The sequence below is a fragment of the Nelumbo nucifera genome, chromosome 3 (assembly GCF_055504915.1).
Source record: "Nelumbo nucifera cultivar China Antique chromosome 3, China Antique-T2T, whole genome shotgun sequence".
NCBI lineage: Eukaryota > Viridiplantae > Streptophyta > Magnoliopsida > Proteales > Nelumbonaceae > Nelumbo > Nelumbo nucifera.
The window spans coordinates 9,752,255-9,767,598 of record NC_142651.1 but is presented as its reverse complement, the minus strand read 5'-3'; the positions used below and the strand labels follow the sequence as shown (position 1 = coordinate 9,767,598).

Here is a 15,344-nt window from a genome sequence, read left to right as displayed (position 1 = left end):
CATGCGAGTCTGATCGTATCCTATTAAAGAAAAAAATATACGTATTTCTTCAATTATTTTTATCATGTATATTAATATATATATATATATATAAATTTTATAAAAACTGCAATATAAATATATTTATAAATAAATATGTGTGTATAGGTCAGATCGAATTGGATAGGGGTGATTTGAATTTGATCCAATTTTTCAATGGGATCCCATTATTCAATTTGATCCAATCTAAAATACAGAAAAAAGATCACCCAAATCCAACAAAATATGACCTAATTCTAATCAGATCAGATCATGATTGATCCATTTACACCCCTAGAATGAATAGAGTGAAACACAAATATTTTTTGTGTTGGAAGTAACATACTTTTTTTTGTCAATGACCGAACTTTCATTCTGAAAAGAATGAATTCCATGACAATAATTTTTTATCCAAACACCCTCATTTGATTCAACCTTTGCCCATTCTTTCTTAAAATGGGTAAGAATAGAAAAAATGAGGCCCTTAGCAACAAACCAAATATGGCCTAATGGTAATTATTTTACAAGAATAAATAAGTGAACAAAATAATAGCCCCTTTGTAGTTGCCATGAGAAGGCTTCATTTTATTCATTATTTCTTTCTCGAAGCAGGAAGGAACACGAGGTTATCCAAAAAAACCAATATGGGTTATATCAATGGATTGCGTCTTTTAGGCTGAGTTTGGAAGGAGTATAAATGCAAATATGTAGAGTGCAAAACCTTATATTTTGTATTATTTTATATGTATTTACGCTATACACATTTGCATTTGTACTCTTTCCAAACTGAGCCTTAGTGTCAAAAAACAATGAAGAAAAAAGGAGTAGAGCCTTGATTTGTCTCATAAAACATGGAGAAGAGGAAGAACGTTATTTTTGTTTAGGAAGAAGACGACAAGGAGGAAGAGGAAAAAGGAAAAGGAGAAAATTACTTACATAATTGTGTGAAAACTCTTTGTGCTAATCAACCAATTCAATATAGCTTCTTTCACAGTTTTTGGCACTCAGCAGTAGTATGCCAGTAGCAATTCCCTTGTTAATTGAACCCTAAATCCCTAATCCATTATAATAGAAATTAACAAGTCAGTGCATGGGTTAGTAGAAATTTGGTTAGGTTTAGGTTTAGGGCTGATTGTTTTCAGCCTGGCCGGGGCCAAGCGCACATCAAGCATGCAAAATTAAGGATTGGGTTGGGCCTAATATTTCATGCCTGGCCTGGCTACAAATGTAGGCTCATGATTGGGCTTATGTTTCAAGGCCGGGACTTGTGAGGAAATTAGGGATTTAATGGATAAAGAGCGTGTAATAATGGATTTTATTAGGAACAATTAAGATTTTTGAGTATATTTATTTGACTATTTGAGTAATAATGGACTTTATTATAGACAATTAGGACTTGAGAGGCTTTTTACTTTGACATTTTATATCTTTTATAATTTAATTTAAAAGTAACTAACCACATGTATGAGAAAGAGGAGGGGAAAGAAGTCCATGTCAGCATCATGGTGAGAAGGCCTTGTACATCCTCTCTTCCCTCTTTCTAATGTAGATATAGATTGCTGTAAAAACAATACAATGGTTTATTTGATAGTCCTTGAGTATGGAGCAAAAAAATGAAAAGTATTTATTTATTTACTAGTAATTAAGTACATGTGTTGCACGTGAGAAAATTTTCTTCATATTAATTACTTGAATTTTAGATATATAATAGTTAAAATAGAAATTGAAAATTAACAAAAGTAATAATACGATTAAAAATAAACTTAAATATTTGTTATTCAATTATGACATCATGGGCTTCTTAGAAAAATTGGATCATTGACCCACCATTTAGATAAGAAAATAGCATTGCTTTTGGATTAGTTTTAAATTAGGGAAAATTATAGTCAGAGTTGGTTGTACATTTAAAATTAGGTTACAAGTTGGTCCACAAACCAACATAACTCTGGCAACTAGCTTTACATTTCAAATTAGAGAAATGTCCGCCATGTCATCGGATGCTTATGCGGCTATTACCAATATGGGACTCTTAATTCATGTTGGACACAACAAAAAATTTATACTGAAATTGCCCTTTAATATTGGGTGATTGGAAAATTAAAAAAAAAGAAGGGTTTTTAGTCTCTCTCTCTCTCTCAATCCCCCTCTCACAATCTCACTCACATTCATCTTTATCTGTTCAATGACTATGTGATTTGAAAATAAATAAAAATGGTTTTTGGTTTTTGTATTTACGTTCTCTATATCAATTCTCTCATTCTCTCTCTACCTATAGTTCTCCTTCAATCTCTCTCATTCTCTCTCTACCTATAGTTCTCCTTCAATCTCTCTCATTCTCTTTCTTGGTCGATCTCTCATTCTCCCTTAATTTCTATCGTTTTCCTTCAGTTTCTCTCCTGCTCCCTCTTTCTTTTGTTTTATTTTCTTACACACTTATATGGTATTAATCAGATCGTATAAAAGAACATGAGACCAACTTGGTATGGTTCAAAAATTATTACACCAATTTGATAAAAAAATTACAAGAAACTCTTGGCTATGAAATTTACACCAATTGGAGAATGATAGAGATTGAGGGAGAAGAAGATATTGACTGAGAGGGAAAGTGAAGGAGAAGAATGAGAAAGATTGAGGGAAAACAATAGAGAGAGAGAGAGGTTTTGATTTAGCTACAGACCGAAACTAAGAGTGGGAGAGATAGAGGGAGTGGGAGATCAAGAGATGACTGTGAGAGTGAGAGAGAAGGGAGGGAGATTGAGAGACAAAGGGAGTGGGAGAGAAACTAAAAACCTATTTTCGGTATAAATTTTTTGTTATGTCCAACATGGACTAAAAGACCCATGTTGGCAACAACCACATAAGCCTCCGATGACATGGCAGGGTTTTTTATAATTTGAAATGTAGAACTGGTTGTCAGAGTTTTGTTGGTTTCTAGACCAACCCGCAACCTAATTTTAAATGTACGATCGACTTTGACTATAATTTTCCCTTTAAATTATATATTCCATTTACATTATATAAAATATTTTGTACTTTTCACACTTAATGTTTGTTTGTCTATGGTATCATTTGACTCAAACCACTAACCCACCATCTAAAAATAAAAATTGTTTGATTTCTAGGTTGACATTAAATTTTGTATAACATTTTCATCATTGATAAAATTATTTCTTATGTATAAAAATTGTTTTTGTTTAATATAATGAATGCACAATATTAGTATCCAATATTTTATTTTTTATAAATATATAACATTAGATATGTGCCCAAACTTTTCTCTATATTTTTTTGTTTATTTTTGTGATTCTTTGTATTTTCTATTATTAAAAATTTTATTATTTGACTATGACATCATTTAATTTCTAGGTAGATTTTGAATTTGGCATTCCATTTTTATCATTAATAAAAATACTTTTTACATTTCATAGTTATTTATTTTAATTTTTTATTATTTAATTATGACATTATTTATTAATCCATTTGACCCCAAATAGTTAAATTGCTTGCCTACCACCGGAAGTGAAGAAAATGGTTTTATTTTCAAGTACTTTTCAAAATATTTATTTTTATACTATTAAAATTAATATTGTGGATTTAATTACAAAAATTTAATGATGAGAAAAATATATCTTAAATATAGGACTTAATGAGAGAGAATAGGAAAATATTTTTATTTCCAATTGGTTTTAAATTTTACATTATATTTCCATCATTAATAAAAACATTTCTTATTTTTCATACTTATTATTGTTTAATATGTATGTTAAAAATGTTCTCAATTTTTTTGAATTTCTATTTTTTATTTTATTATTTAGTTGTGGAAACATGGATTAACCCATTTGACCCAAAATGATTTAATTTCTTACCACCACCTAGATGAAAACACTATTTTGGTTAGGTAGATTTTAAAAGTATAAGCTTTTATGTTATTGAAATTATTAATTTATTAAGTATGAATTTAATTAATAGAACTTAATGGTGAGAATAAACAAAAATAACTTAAATATATGATTCAATGAATATGAATGCAAGTTAATAACTTAAATGTTGGATTTAATGAGAGAGAAATGAATGAACTGAATATCTTTAAATTGCTTCTTTTTAACTCATTTAATATCAAGAACCAATTGCCCTATTTACCCTCATTTTTTTATCAATAAATTTAAATATAGATGGGTAAATTTTGTCCTTAGAAAATTCCAGAAATATTCTTGAGGCCATTCGTGCTTTTAAAGTAGTATAGATTTAGGGCCTATTTAGTTTGCAAGAATAAGGGTCTAGAATCAGTATAAAAAATGGCCCATTCTAATTCTAACTATTTTGTTGGGCGTAATCAGAATCCCATTCTCACTCCTAGTGGAATGGCATACTCCCTCCCCCTCTCATTGGGAATGAAATCCCATTATTGCTTATTTTAATTCCCATTTATATTATTGTCTAAGCCAAATAAACTATGGGAATAGATAATTCCAATTCTTATTCTAAGGAATTTTGATTCCAATTTTGATTCCAACTTCGACTAGGTGACTATAAACCAAATGGGCCCTCAGTAGGTGATTTGGTGTAAGGTTTTCTAGGGTCCATTTGATTCACGGGAACGGGGGTTTGGAATCGGACTCAGAATGGTCCAGTTGTTTGGTTGGATGGGATTGAAATTTCATTCCTGGTGGAATGACATTCCCCTATTTTGGTGAATAGCCATTCCATCCCCTCTCTTAGTAATAAAAATCCATTCCAACTGATTTCATCTCCAATTTTCCTGAACCAAACAGGTGGGATGAATAGACCATTCCAATTTTGATTGCAAAGCAAACAGACCCAATTTTATTAGAGTCCATTTTCTTAGGTACTCCTATAGTTTTATGCATTACAAGGGTCATTACGTCTCATCCCCCCCCGGCGCTAGATTTGATATGTTAATCTAATTAATATAATTTAAGCTATGTTAACATAGTTTATACTGAAGTAAAAAACAATTAGAGGTTAATTTTTCTTTTATGTGGTTAAGTTAATTAATATATTGATTCAAGGCCCATTTGGTTTGCAGGCATAGGGATCTGGAATCAGAATCAGAACGAGTCATTCCAATTTCAACTGTTTAATTTGATGAAATTAGAATCACATCCCATTCATGAAGGAATGATATTCTCCCATTTGGCCAGTCCTCACTCGGAAATAAAATCTCACTTCTACTTATTCCAATTATTCCAATTTATATTCCTATTTGAACCAAACAGACTATGGGAATAGTCAAATAGATCATTCCAATTCCGATTTCATGGGATTTTGATTCGGATTCCAATTCTAATTTCAATTCCTGTTATGAACCAAATGGTCCCCTAGTTTATATTAGTAGTGATTAGAGATAAAAAAAAAACTATGATATTAAAAAAGATTTGCTCCATTTTGTTAGTAAATATATTATCCTAGATTAATTGTTAAAAAATATAAAAATTCTATTTATATTAATAATAAATTAATTAATTATCTATTTAACTATTTTTATTAGATAAAAAATTCTTTTTTGGGGGTAAAGATATATGTTTACATTTTTTTTATTCTTTCTACCATCACGTTGAATATTGGGTTTTCCCATGCATCTATGAGGCCAAACCAGAGAATTTAAAGACTTGCCGCTACTTTCTTGATTCTGGCATACACCATTATAGAAACCACAATAGAGAATGCAAAGTGCGTGAAATTTGAGGGAAAATCCGTTCACTACTTTTGCTGCCCTCTCCGTAGTACAAACACATGCAGCCTTAAATGTGTTTGGATCATTAAAGAATTGAGACAATAACATTAGAATTCAGGGTTGAAGTTATGCGCTCTTTCAAATTTAATTTGCCCTCAAGGAAAACACATATGATAATCATTGAATTATGTATTTAATTAGTGGATTAGACGTTGTCACCCTTGGTAGTTGATGAGGGATGATTTGGCCCTCCGTTGATCTAGTGATATATGACATCTGTTTTCATCGCTTGACATCTCAGTGCCACATGGATAGAGGTGTATCTCGTCAAGTCAAGGAGACGCATCCCAGAATTAGTCCAGGACACCTCATATACATCAAGGGCACTTTGGTAGGGCGACTAGCAGCACCTCATCTGGAGATGACCTGTAATACCTCGTCATTACCGGTCCAAGGGATCTCGACTTGAGGAGCAACCTCTACGAGGATTTGCCGACCTGTGGTACCTTGTTAGTACCGGTCAAAGTGACCTCGGCGTGGGGAGCAACCTCCCTCGAGAACTTTCCAACCAGACTGAGGTCTAGGTGGCGACAAGCGAAATGTGTTCGCCGACCTTCGTTGCGTGCATCCCGTCACTCCCAGGTCTCCCAAAAGTCAGCTCTCGTACCGAATGTTCCGAAAGAAGGCACAAAAGCCTAGTTTACATGTGAAACTACCTCTAATGACTTCGGACCTGTCAGCCACATCTTCCCGGAGATCTCGAACGCAATGCGTGGAGCTCACACCAAACAATACCTATATAAATGTCTCAATTTCAACTTCAAGAGTTATGCGCAATTTAGCTCTTGCAACTTTTTAGCTCTTTTGCTCTTTAACTCTCTTCAAAATCTCCAGTTTGCTGGCTTAAGCATCAAAGTGTCCACCTTGGATAAAGCAACCTAGGTACTCTAATAATATCTTTTTGCAGGTCGACCTAACAAACTTGCTAGCTCGACATCCAAGCTGCCCTCCAACAAGGAGCTGCCAGATCGTGTATCATCAATATTCATATGAGTTTCAAAGGATTTGAAACAACATTAACACTAGAATATATTCAAGGGTCAATTTACTAAGACAACACATGTACCATATTAATTAGTTTGCATAAGGCACCCCTTGTAGTTTTCATCCATTTTGCTTAATGCTTTGTCCATCAAGATCTATCTAGAGGTTAGGTTATAGTGAATGATAATGTAACTCATAAAATAGTAAAAGGGCATGGACCTAGTGTAAGAAGGGGGTGTTTTAGGTAGTGTTCAAAACCGTGGTCATCTCATGGATGGACCATTTTGGTCCATGTCACGGAATGGCAATGACATCCAATTTTGTGAATTGGCCCCATCCACATCCCCAAATATCCTCAACACATAAATATTGTGGATGTGGTTGGTCCACAATATTTTCACTCTTTTTTTATATAGTACATCTGCCCTGCATTATTTTCACTCTTATTTTTTACAATTGGAAGCTTCTCCACCACCGTTGTTCCTTCTCCATAACTACCCAACATTATTTTGTTTGATTAGTTTAACAAATAATTTGGTGCTATGCTTGTCTTACAATAGTTTGTTATTTTTGTTTCTTTAAATATGATTTTTAATGTTTTTATCAATAAAATAATAACTTTTAATTTTTAAATGTTTTACTATTGTATTTATTAAAATTAATATTTATTGGTTAATATTATCAATAAAACAATGTTTTACTATTGTTTTTTAATATTTATCGATGTCTTTTCCAATTTATTTATCATATAAAATGCAAAAATTAGACATTTATAATAGAATGATAGATCACTTCATATATTATTATTATATATGAGATACACTAAATCAAAATGTCAATTTCCCATCCACGTTACAAAACAACATCCATCAACAAACCAAAATGTTAACCTCATCATCAATCTACAATTTTCACTTTGCGAGTTGCGACATTAATAGATAATTTCATTTTGTAATACATAACCATCAAAACTGATTATGTCTCCCTTGTTTTATCATAGGAAAATGGAGAGGTTGGATCTTCTTCTAAGATCCTTGTACCGTTCTGGTTGTTTCTTGTTTCTATGCCATTAATGAGAAAATTCTCTTCTATGGCATCTGCCGTTACAGTGTAACCGAATCACTTATCCTCTCTCTAGATCTCTCTGCTCTAACAATTGATGATCATTTAAATTGCATGTCTTTTCTCTACTGAAATGCCCTTCCTTTTGAATTTAGTTCGTCTCCATTAAAAGGATAGAAAATATAATTAAAAGAATACCATTAAGTACATTCAATTACCTCTCATTAGGTCTCACATTTTAGTCATTAAATAAATCACATTCTCTCTCATTGAATATTCCAACATTTAAACTTTTGTTTATCATCATTAAATTCCACTATTAAATCCATACACAATAGTTATTAATAGAATAAAATTTTATATTTTTATAATAAACATAGAAATGAAATCATATTTTTCATCTAAGTGGTGGGTAAGTAGTTCAACCATTTGGGTCAAATGGATAATTTCATGATGTCATAAATAAATAATACAAATTTAGAAATATAAAAAATACATTTGTTTATCATCATTAAATTCCATTAATCCATACACAATAATTATTAATAGAATAAAATTTTATATTTTTAAAATTAACCTATAAATGGAATCATATTTTCCATCTAGGTCGTGGGTAAAGTACCTTCAACTATTTGGGTCAAATAGATAATTTCATGATATCATAAATAAATAATACAAATTTAGAAATATAAGAAATACAAAAAATATAAAAAAAATGAAAATTTCAAAAGAATTGGGCACATTTCTATTATTATATATTTGTCATATTAAAAAATAACTATGATAAAATAGACATAATTTTATTAATGATGGACATCAAATATACAACTTAAAACCGATGAGAAATTTAACCATCTTCTTATCTAGGGAGTGGGTTAGTGGTTCAACCTTTCCGATCAAATAGGTTAACCCACGATGTATAATCAAAAATAAATTTTTAAAATAGAATAGTAAAATAAAATATGAAACAATTTTGGGCACATCTATAATATTATAAACTAATAACATAAACAAAAATAAGTATAATAAATAATAATTATTTTATCAATGATATAAATGAAATGCAAAATTTAAAGTTTGAAAATGAAGTCACTTTCCATATCTAGATGGTGGGTAGGTCAATGATCTAACATTATGGGTTAAATGAGTCAATTTATGATGTCATGACATAACAAATATTAAATATATACATACATACAAACTCAAAGAAAATATAAGATTTGTATAAAGTATTTTGATACAATTCTATTGTTATATATTCACCATATTAAACAAAAATAAATGTGAAAATAAGAATGATTTTTATCGATGTTAAAAATGGAATACATGATTTAAAATCAACCGAAAAAGCAAAATGGTTTTTCCATTCAAGTGATGGGTTAGTGGTTAAACTATCCATGTCAGATGGATGTTATTATTAAATAATAAAATACATAAAATTCTAGAAAATATAGAAATTTATCGATAATTTTGGGTACATTCATGATAGAAAAGTGTGCTTAATGAGAATTATTTTCATTAATGATAGAAATGATATAAAAAATAAAGAGCATTAATATCTAACACATGACCCAACTAACCATATTAAATGGTTCAATAATTTAATTAGTTAGGTCATCGTAGGCAAGTGGTTTGGTAGGGATGCAAACATATCAAATCATATTTGAATTAGGGTATATTCAAATCTGATATGATCCAAAGATTCGACTGAATCTCATAAATATTGATTCGAATATAAATCCGGTCAAGATGTCAGATATTCGAATCTGATATGGTTCTATTTAATTTTTAGAAAAGTAATAAATTATTAAAAAAAAGAAAAATATAATAATTGAAATAAAAACAAAAAATATAAGTAATTTTCAACTATTTCCATCATATAAAAGGTTTTACAAAAATGCAATTTAAATAACACATTTATAAATAAATAATAAATAATGTATATATTATATATAAATAATATATATACTATAATATAAATAATTGATTTGACCACTATATTTAAAAACCAATGTTCAAACAATATATTGGAATTGCATTTTCTCTAGGTAAATAATTAATTTTTATTATCTCATAACCTAAACAATAAAAAACATAAATAGAATTTTTTAAAAAATTTTATAAAAAAATTTGAACAAACATTAATATTATATATTCTTCATATTATACAAAAATAAGTTTGAGAAAATGAGAATTATTGTTAGTAAAGATAGAAATGACTAAAATACAAATAAACAAATGAATTAATGTCTTAATCATAATCCATTTTTCTGGTTAAATAGGTTAATGGTTCAACCAGTAAGGTCCTTTGGTTATCGATTATCATCATCTTCATCATCATTTGATACTGTCACGTGCAAAAATAAATGTGGAAATAAGAATTATTTTTATTGATGATGAAAATGTAAAACATTATTTAAAATCAACTGAAAATATAAAATGGTTTTTCCATCCAAGTGGTGGGTTAGTGGTTCAACTATCCATGTCAAATGGATCAACACATGATGCTATTATTAAATAATAAAATACATAAAATTCTAGAAAATATAGAAATTTGTAGATAATTTTAGATACATTTTATAATATCATATATTCATCATATAAAAAAGTGTGATTATTGAGAATTATTTTCACTAACGATAGAAATTGGATAAAAATTAGGGTAAAAAAATAAAAAGCATTAATGTCTAACACATGACCCCACTAACCATGTCAAATGGTTCAATGATTTAATTAACTAGGTCATTGTAGGCAAGTGGTTTGGTAGAGATGCAAATAAATCAAATCGGATTTGAATCGGGGTATATTTGAATTCGATTCAATCCAAAGATTTGATCAAATCTCAAAAATATTGATTCAAATCTGAATTTGATCAATATGTTGGATATCCGAATTTGATAAGGCCCTATTTAATTTACAAAAATAATAAATTATTAAAAGGAAAAGATAATATAATAGTTGAAATAAAAAACAAAAGATATAAGTACTTTTTCAACTATTTTCATCATATAAGAAGTTTACAAAAGTGCAATATAAATAACTTATTTATAAATAAATAATAAATAACATATATATTATATATAAATGATATATATATAAATAATTGATTTGAACACAATATTAAAAACCAACATTCAAACAATATATTGGAATTGCATTTCCTCTTGATAAATAAGTATTTTTTATTATCTCATAAATTAAATAATAGAAAATAAAAATATAGAATTTTTTATAAATTTTATAGAAAAATTCAAACATTCATTAACATTATATATTCTTTATATTAAACAAAAATATGTTTGAAAAGGTAAGAATTATTGTTAGTAAAAATAAAAATGACTAAAATATAAAGAAAAAAATGAATTAATTCCTTAATTAGGGGTGCAACTTTTTTGGGTTAGGGTTACGATTTTGTCAAAATTTCAATAGGCCCGACCTGGAACCCGAGCCCAAAATAGTGTAAATTGTTAACTTAGGCCAACCCGATTTGCACCCCTAGTCTTAAATCATAGTCCATTTTCCTGGTTAAATAGGTTAATGGTTCAACCAATAAGGTCATTTGGTTGCTTACTATTATAATCATCATCATTTGATATTGTCACGTGCAACGCATGTACACTTTTACTAGTATGTATATATATGTGTATAGATCGATCTTATTCAGAAATTGGCATATGGGGGATGCCCTCATTCGAATTCATTGAATATGTAGCTTATTTGCCCCTTATAACAGACATTGACATTTTCAAAGATTTATATCCCGGATGCTGTTATCCATGATTCTAGAAGAGCTCTCTATCAAAAATAGGGGTTAATTTTGGCTATTGGGGGCCAATAACCTTTCCTATTGAGAGAGTTTCTGAGTTGGGCACATTCACGACAATTCACCAATTCATGGGCATGCTTTTGTTTTTACTCAAAATAAATCAAAAGGCAATTACTAATTTGCCCACTCTCATGTTAACGTGCCCAACTCAGAAACTCTCTCAACAGGAAAGACTATTGGCCCCCAACAGCCAAAGTTTTTCCCAAAAATACTGATTAAAAGGTTGGGAAGGACTTTGAAAAGTTTTCCATGCAGCCAAGGCTGTTTAACTGTTTGGTGGGGTCTTTCATCTTTGTGATTTCAAGCGTTAAACACTTCCGAACACTGGTGAGAATGTGAAAAGTCTTTGCCTTGAGAGTTTGCAAATGCTCTTTGTGCTGTCTAGACTTGTTCATGGGCCGGGTGGCCCGACGGGCCGGCCTCCGGACGAGCTTGAACAGGCTTTTTGGCCTGCAGGCTTAATCTCAGGCCAAAAAGCCCGGCCCGCATAAAATTCGAGCCAGGCTCGGGCTTTGCCAAAATAGCTTGGCCTGAGCCCGATCCGGCCTGACCTATAGTTAAACCTAAGTAAAAACCCTATGTGATGTCCATTTGAATATCATTTTTGATTTAAGAAGATTGTTGATTCACTTGTAGGCCCATTGTTCATTTAAATAGGGGAAAACATCTAAATTAAAATAGATAATGTCCATTTGAATAGGGAAAAATTCGAATTTCTTTTATTAGGTTGGGCTTCAGGCTTTTTATCAGGGCCGGGCTCGGGCCCAAGTTGTAGGCCCGTTGGTCGGGCCGGGCTCAGGCTCGGGCCTAACATTTTTCTATTAATAAAGAGTAAAAGCCCGGCTCAAGCCCGGCCCGACCCAGCCCATGAACAGGTCTAGTGCTGTCTATGTACGCTATACGACCAGTCCACCTGAGTGTTTATCCCGTTAATTTATTCAATAAAAATCTTATCACGTAGCAAAAAAAAAAAGTACGCTACACGACGTACTTGGATGCATTTGGTCCCGATACGGTCTATTTGCACAATAAAGTTGGCATGGAACCAAGATGAGATGCAATTGAATAGCTAGGGAAAAGGTCATCAAGTTCTTTGAGAGTTTGGACCTTTGGATTTTTTTTTGGCTCAATATGTTGAGGAGCAATTCTTATTATCATTTTAGTGTGAGCTCAGCCTGTCCTGTAATTTGATGCACTCAGCTCAGGTTGTTTAATGAACCCACTTTAAAATTATACATATATAAATGTATATATGCAAATATATATACATATACTTATGTATGTATATATGTATGTAAATGTTGCATACATATATATATATATATACATATTTGTATATATCATACATACAAATATGTATGTACACATATACGTATGTTTGTATGTATAAATATATATAATTGGGCTAGGTTCGGACTAGCTAAGAGCTAGGCCCGAGCCCGACCCAAAAAATAAAAAAGCCCGACTTCTTGGGCCCAAGCCTATCCCGAGGACCGAAAATCCAAGCCTAGCCCATATAAAATTCCGGGTTGGGCCAGTTTGGGTTCGGGCTGAGCCCGCCCAAGTTGCACCCCTCCTGTGAACATACTGGTCTTGGAATCATGCTCTGGTCCAATAACATCCCATTAATTAATTATAGATTCTTTTAATTAGGGGTTTTTACATGGGACAATATATTAAAATAAATAAAAATTTGTAAGGGGAGTAAACCATAAATTTACTTTAATAATAGGTTATAGGCCAAGGAGATATCATATGTTGTTGTACCCATTTATCATTCAATGTAGGACCTTGATACTATTAAGGGTCCATTTGGATCAAAATCGAAATCGGAATTAGAATGATATATTCCCCACTATTTGGTTTAAATTGGAATTGGAATCAGAATTGATTGGAATGGATTCTCATTCCCTCAAATAGGGGAATGTCATTCCACCAGAAATATAATAAGAATCAGATTCTAATTCTGTTCATCAACCGAACAGACCCTAAAATTCTCTTATTTTTTATTGTTTTTAAAATCGATACAATTAAGGTTGTTGACAATCATTTGAGAGATAAATTAACCATTAATTGACACTAATAGGGTTCCTGAACAACTTTTTAACGAGGAAGAAACTCAGTACAGTCTAATGGCCATAGCTTATAAGCGATGCTATTGGGCGCAGATATACCCATCGGACACTTTATATAGCTCTAAAATCAAATTAAACTATCTAGCTAGTTAATTCGCATTGGTTGATTGTCTCCTGACTCTCCTCCCATGCTGCTACTGTAGGCAAATGATCTTGAATGAACCACCTCCTTCAATCTTTCACTTATCGTTGAAGTTTCAATACCAACTCTATAGCACTTGACCTAAATTATTACAAGATAGACGCAATCAAATAAAGCAACCTTAGCTTGATAGTTTGTTAGCAGCTTAGCTCTCGAATCTATTAATTTATCTGATCAACTTCAGAAAAAAATATCGAGGAAGCAATGAGTAACTACCTGAGCGTGAATTGTGTGGAAGATTCTATCTCCCACACAAGCGAAACTGGCATTGGCGACTTCAGCTCCTACTTCTTCAAGAACACAAATTATTTGATGAAACATGAAGCTTTTATTCAACCCGCTAATCAAAACGACGTCAAGATTAGGACCTGATTCTCTAAGTTCAAGTACAGGCAGTCCCACATCATCAGTTTTCATGGAATCTCTCATACTGCTATTAATTCCTTTTATACGCATTGCTAATTGCTTTCTTTCTTTCAGTTCTTCTATTCTTTCACGTAATTGCTTTATATAACTGGCGGCATTATCTAACCGATCTCTTTGATTGGTTGCATCCTGAAACACAAAAAAAATCAGAAGAATTTAAGCATGATTGCTTTCACACACACCCACATTATAAATATCAGCTGGAAACTGGAATTCTATCTCTACATAACAATGCTGATCCGTTGTAACATGCACTTACAGAACAAATTATAAATAAAAGCTCCCAATACACTCAGATCGTCCGTGTGGAGATATTTCTCCAGTTTGATTATTAAGATCATAAGAACTTGCAGTAGAGAGAGAGAGAGAGAGAGAGAGAGAGTACCCTATAGACGTTCTGGTGCTTAGGGATAAGAGAATCAAGCGTTAAGCAGAGACGTTTCATGTGAATTCTTCTGTTTCTCTAAATAGTTTTACGGTCGGGTTTAGTTGATCCACTAGGAGTGTTCATTTCCCAAAGCCTAACAATAAACAAGAAGATAGATAAAGAAGAGAACAACTACAACAACGAGAACAAGAACATCACGTCTTCTATTTAAATAAAAAATGGAATGAAGAAAATGTAGAGAAAACAAAGTGGAAGAGATTGAAAGGCTTGACTAAGACTGAGAAAGCGCCACCACAAATTTGAGTCTTTAAGCCCACTCTATAGTTCATATGGTCAAATATTACTTGAAGAAATTAATTTATGAATTCTTGACCTTAGCTTGTTGTGTAACGAGAATGTGTAGAACTTTTGTTTGAACAAAATATACCATTTTTTAATTTGGTCACTTTCTCATTGAAAGCATAGGAATGTAACTTGAATAACCACTTTTCTCTTCATTCGAATCCCTTTCATTAACTCTTATTTAAGTTATTAACTCCCATTGACATTCATTAAATCATGTTATTGACTAGAATGCCCCTATTTTTTGAATTTGGTCCTTTTCTAGT

General features: G+C 31.4%; 1 pseudogene; it reads right to left on the bottom strand.

The window, feature by feature from the left end:
• Positions 1-13,786: 13,786 nt before the first annotated feature.
• LOC104593317 (transcription factor bHLH162-like) lies at positions 13,787-14,859 on the bottom strand (annotated as a pseudogene).
• Between the last annotated feature and the right edge of the window lie 485 nt (positions 14,860-15,344).